General features: G+C 30.7%; 1 long non-coding RNA gene across 2 annotated transcripts; it reads left to right on the top strand.

Annotated features, from left to right (window-relative positions):
- The first annotated feature begins 2749 nt into the window (after positions 1-2749).
- LOC145162840 (uncharacterized) lies at positions 2750-4209 on the top strand. 2 transcript variants are annotated; one of them, XR_013739369.1, is made up of 4 exons: positions 2750-3168; positions 3268-3338; positions 3438-3581; positions 4066-4209. It is a non-coding gene; the product is annotated as an uncharacterized LOC145162840 (long non-coding RNA). The 2 variants fall into 2 exon arrangements; XR_013739370.1 differs by having other exon boundaries at positions 3495-3581.
- The last annotated feature ends 1150 nt before the right edge of the window (positions 4210-5359 follow it).

The raw sequence follows: 5359 nt of genomic DNA on the forward strand, positions 1-5359 counted from the left end.
TTTGAGGTGTTTCTGCATGATTACAGCAAATACAGTCATCTATAATGTCATTGCTCATGGAAGTATGATTAGACACAAAAACTTGGTTATATCCACTTTCTCTATTATACCCCTTCCCCTAAAAAAAATGTGCTTGATTATTTTACCAAAAAAAACATACATGCATATTTGAAAAACTTTAAAAGAAGAAAAATGGGAAAGGAAAAATAGTTACCTGAGTTCATACAAACGGAGAGAGAGTGGATCAGGAAAACCAAAGAAGTTTATTTCCTTTTGTTTTTTGTTCATCTAATAATCTTTTTGATTCATTTAACATGCAAAAAGGCAACAAAAACCTGGCTAAGAGCAAAAGAGCCAAATTATAGATTTGTGATTTAAATTCTAACCCATGCTTTCCCTTCCACTTTACCTGGACCTTGGAGTTATAAATATATCTTCAATTCTTCATTTACAACTAAAAATCAACAATTTCGTTGCAGAACGATTTAATTGCAGGAAACTCAAAAACGTTGGTCCAGTAATGAACAACACCGGCAAAAAGAGGAACCTATGTATATAGAGAGAGATTTTAGTTTCTTGTAAGTTAATGTATGGAGTTCAAATACAACCTCATCCTCTCATTCTTTGTGTTTCTACGTCCCAAAATAAATAGTGGATGTTCATTGCAGAGGGTTAAATTGAAGAAACTCAAGAAAAATGGTCGATAAATGATGAATACCTTTAAAAAAAAGAGCATCAATAGAGAGAAAATACTCAGGAATATATATATATATATATATATATATATATATATATATATATATATATATAGAGAGAGAGAGAGAGAGAGAGAGATTATAGTAAAGCTAACACCTGCTTGTGCAATATTGGTCTTATGGCCAACTCTCAATTAGAGTCTTAAACTGCTTCCTATTTTGTCTATTGAGTTTAGGTCCATCCTGCTGATATCATAAATTATAGTCCGACTCTTAATTAGAATCATGAATAACCCTTAAGTCCAGTTAACCATACAACACCTTAATAAAGGAAAAAATAATATTACCTTGTGTTCATTAACAAAATGAAAAATGATGATATAAGGATCAAATAGGATTACCTGCCCCAGTCCTCCAAACAGAGGCCCTACACCAGCTTCTGAAGTCACCTTTCCATATTCCAAAAAACTATAAGCAATGCTCCTTTTTCCTTGCAATCAAAACACATCTATGAAGTTACCACTTAATCAAATAGTTGAAGGGTTTCATAGGCATAGAAACAACCAGTTTAAAAAGAGACACAAAAATGATTTGAAGCAGTTCATTTACACATAATCTTGAAACAAAAAAGATAATTTCAAGCAGTTCATTTACATAATCTTAAAATAGCTAGAGCTTTTTAAGGAGACACTCTTGAATGCATCAGAAACATCGCAATACTCATCCATGACTTAATATTAGTTAATAATAAAAGAACAGATCTACAAGTATATGAAAGGAACATGAAGTTAGATGAACCTGGTCAAAATCATTTCTCATCCGTTTCTAACCCTAAGTTAATTGAGCAAAGCCAAATCTGGTAAAATTATAAAGCGAAGATGAACATCATGAGTAGTTGAAAAAAATAAACTAACCATTCAATTTTTTGTAAAAACTTACCTGCTTTGGGTTTCGATTAGTGGTGGTGGTCGTCCACTCTAGGATGCTGATGGAAATGGAGTAGCCAATAAGTGTCGGTGAAGCTTCCATTGTCATAGATCTGAGTATTATACTTCACATATCTCAATATTCTTTTCACGGTTTAGGGTTTCAAGGAGAAGGGTAAAGATGCGATGGGTGGTGGACAACATTAGGGTGTGTCACTGTTAGGGTTTTTAGTAGTGTTTCTAGATCGAGAAATATAGAGATATGGAGGAGAAGAGAAGAGCAGAGAAGGTTGATGACGGCACCAGTGAAAACATATAAGTTGAAGGAACTATAAAAAAGTGCAATCGCATTAAAGACAGATCTAGGAAAGCAAATGAAGGTGTTTAACAAGAATCTAAGGAAACCAAATGAAGGGGATGAGAAACAGATTCGCATCATATTCTGTAATAGATAGAAAGAATCAGAGGGAGAAAAAAGGCAAAATGATTAGGGTTTTAAGCAACCAAATGATTGAAGAAGAAGTACTGAAACTAATGTGTTTTAGGGTTTAAATCGGCTGGGAGTGGAGATGCGTTTATATAACTGTATCTTCGTGTAACCAATTCAATTACTGAAAGTGCCGATTAAATTGCTGAAAGTGAGGGATTTCTATAATTTTTAGGATATACTAATTCAAAGGCGTTGGTTGTGGATCAAATTCTTGTACTCATTGTATTATAATTTGTAAGTAATATTATTATATTAATAATGTGTTGTACTTTAAGCTTAAACACTTGGACGTCTTAAATTTATTTTTAGAAATAGTAAGGTTTGTATAATAATATAGTAAGATATATATATATATATATATATATATATATATATATATATATATATATATATATATATATATATATATAGGTAAGTTAAATTGAGAACACTAGAAAAGTTGAGAACATGAGAACAGGACCCTTCAAATATTAAGATCAGTGGCTAATAACAAATGGGTTGTTTATGTAAATCTTAAAACTAATGAGATCAATTTGTAAATTTCAAAATTTAATTAAGGGTAATTATGTACTTTTGTTTTTAACCGTTTCTTTAAAATGGGTATAGATCCAGATTTTTTGCTAAGCCTTTAACCTATCCCATTTCCTTCCCCCCCTGTTTCTATATATCAACGTAACCCTAATCTCCACCTGTCCAGCAGACCACAAATCACCCACCAGCATAGCTGGCTACCGTCACTATGTTCACCGTTGATCACTACCAACGCCAAACCTATGCCTCCACCAATATTACATGAGTTCACTCCCTTAATCAAAACACACCTGCAACCACCATCTTCCCACGCACAGCTCGACCATTTGCTTCCTTCTCGAAAAAGGAACAGCAACAATTCATGCAGTCACCATCATCACAAAAACGACAAGCCAAAGCCACCACACCCATGTTTAATTTGAGACCCAACATCATCACCATCACCATCACAACCACCTTCATCTGCATCACAATCAATATTCTAGCCACCATCATCTTCACGCATGCCAAGAAAACAGAGAAAAAGGTGGGGTTAGGTTCGGTTCAAAACACTTAGGTCCTCAGGCTCATTCCAATTTATTGATTTGGTTATGACTGGTGCTTTGTTAATTTGCCTTCTTAATAGATAGGGGCCACTAATACAGTCAGCTACATGCAATAATTGCCAACGAATGTAGCTCTCTTAACACATAACAGGTAACATGATGTTCTTCACCTCAAGTAGAATGAATTTCCTTTTATCTTCTCTTGTCTGAATTTCTTATCAAAGATTGTCTGCTTTGTTGCGATTTTCAGGATGAAAAATGTGAATATTTCCAATTTGTTTTTTTAACTCAAACCTTCTGCTTTCAGACAGATGGTAGTGTTCCAAAGAAACTTGTGATTGCAAATTGTGAAATTGTCAAACGTAGAATAGCAGTAACAGAACAAATATAACAGGTGAGTCCAATAAGATTTTCAAAGTTGTTGCCTCGTTCCACTTGATTCCATTTTTTTGTTATTTATGTTTGATTTGATAATAATAATGGGTATATCTTTTTTGTACTCGTTAATTGATTACAAAAAAAATAAAAATATAAAAATGTAGAGTTTGTCAATTATAATGTTAGCTGTATATAAATCTCAATTAACTACCCATGAATGGGCTAATGTCATTTTATATTTAATGTGATTTCTCTAGATTGATTTTTTTATATATAATTCTATATTTTAGTCGTTAATGAAGGGGTGGTATTATAGGATGTGTTATTCACCGATGATTATAGGATGTGTTATTCATCGATAATTATAGAATGGTAATTATAGAATGTCTTATTCATCGACGATTATAGGAATCATTTAAATAAATGTCATTTAGATTTTTCAATTTATTTTTGATTTAGTCAACGTTACTGATATTAATATTTTATTTGACAATCTACAGAGAAAATCAAGATATCAAGGTGTTTCGAGGATGTAATATTGGAGTGTTAATGCACAATCAAAAGTAGACAGCATTATGATTTATTCATTTTTGATTATAGAGTGATAGTTAATTACTGAATTTTAGTTTGTGTTGTATTCATATGAGAAAAATACCTAATTAGTACTTTGTGTTATTCATTTATGAATATAGTTATAAAGTAGTTATTTATGCAATGCGTTTTATTTGTTTATGTATATAATTGTATTGAAATTTCTATCTCTAAATCGTATATTATTCATTTTGGGATTACGGCCGTATTCATTTATAATTATAAATAAGTTTTAGTCCTACATGATTACAAATATTCCGATTAAATATAAATTAAAAAAAAATAACGTTAACTTAATTATTTTGGCAGGAAAATTGATATAAAAAATAAATAAATATATATTTCAGAAAATTAGAAAAAAGTATTTATTTTGTTATTTATAGATAATTATTTAGTTGTAACATAATTTGAATTTCAGTTAGAGGAAAAAAATAATATGGATTATTATATTTAAGAAGTAATTCTTTCAATATAATTATTTTATATTAATAAAAAAATATTAAGGGAAAAATTGAAATAAATGATTGCAACATTATAGGAAATAAGCATTTAATTAAGTTGACTCTCTCTTTAATATAGTTGTAAAATTCTTATATTGCCCCTTAGAAAATGATTGGTCCACAATTGTTCTCGTGTTCTCAATCTTTATATGTTCTCAATATAATCTCTCCCTATATATATATATATATATATATATATATATATATATATATATATATATATATATATATATATATATATATATATATATATATATGAACAAATTACTGAAATAGTCCCTATGGTTTGGCAAAATTTCGTATTTGATCCCTAACTTTTTTTTTGCACTCAAACCATCCCCTTGGTATGATTTTGTTGCATTTTTAATCCCTCAAAGTGTAACATCCCAAAATTCATGACCAAAAATTTCATTTTTAATATAACTAAAACACATTTGTAACTTGGTTCACACATTGAAGAGCAGTTCAAAGAAATCATGTGACAACCCGAAATTTCTATCTTGTACAGTCTTTCAAATTCAATCACAGCCAGACTCGTTTCTACTATCTTTTAGCATTGTTCAGGGTCTGTTTGAGTGTTCTAAGCCTAGTACATTCAATGTTTGGGTTTAAGGATGAGTTATCTTAAGTTTATAGTATAGCATTCGGGCCAAACACTCCATCTAAAGGAGTGTACGGCCGTACACATGTGTACAACCATACA

The sequence above is a fragment of the Lactuca virosa genome, chromosome 3, assembly GCF_052849685.1.
Source record: "Lactuca virosa cultivar CGN04683 chromosome 3, Lactuca_virosa_CGN04683_v6, whole genome shotgun sequence".
Classification (NCBI taxonomy): Eukaryota; Viridiplantae; Streptophyta; class Magnoliopsida; order Asterales; family Asteraceae; genus Lactuca; species Lactuca virosa.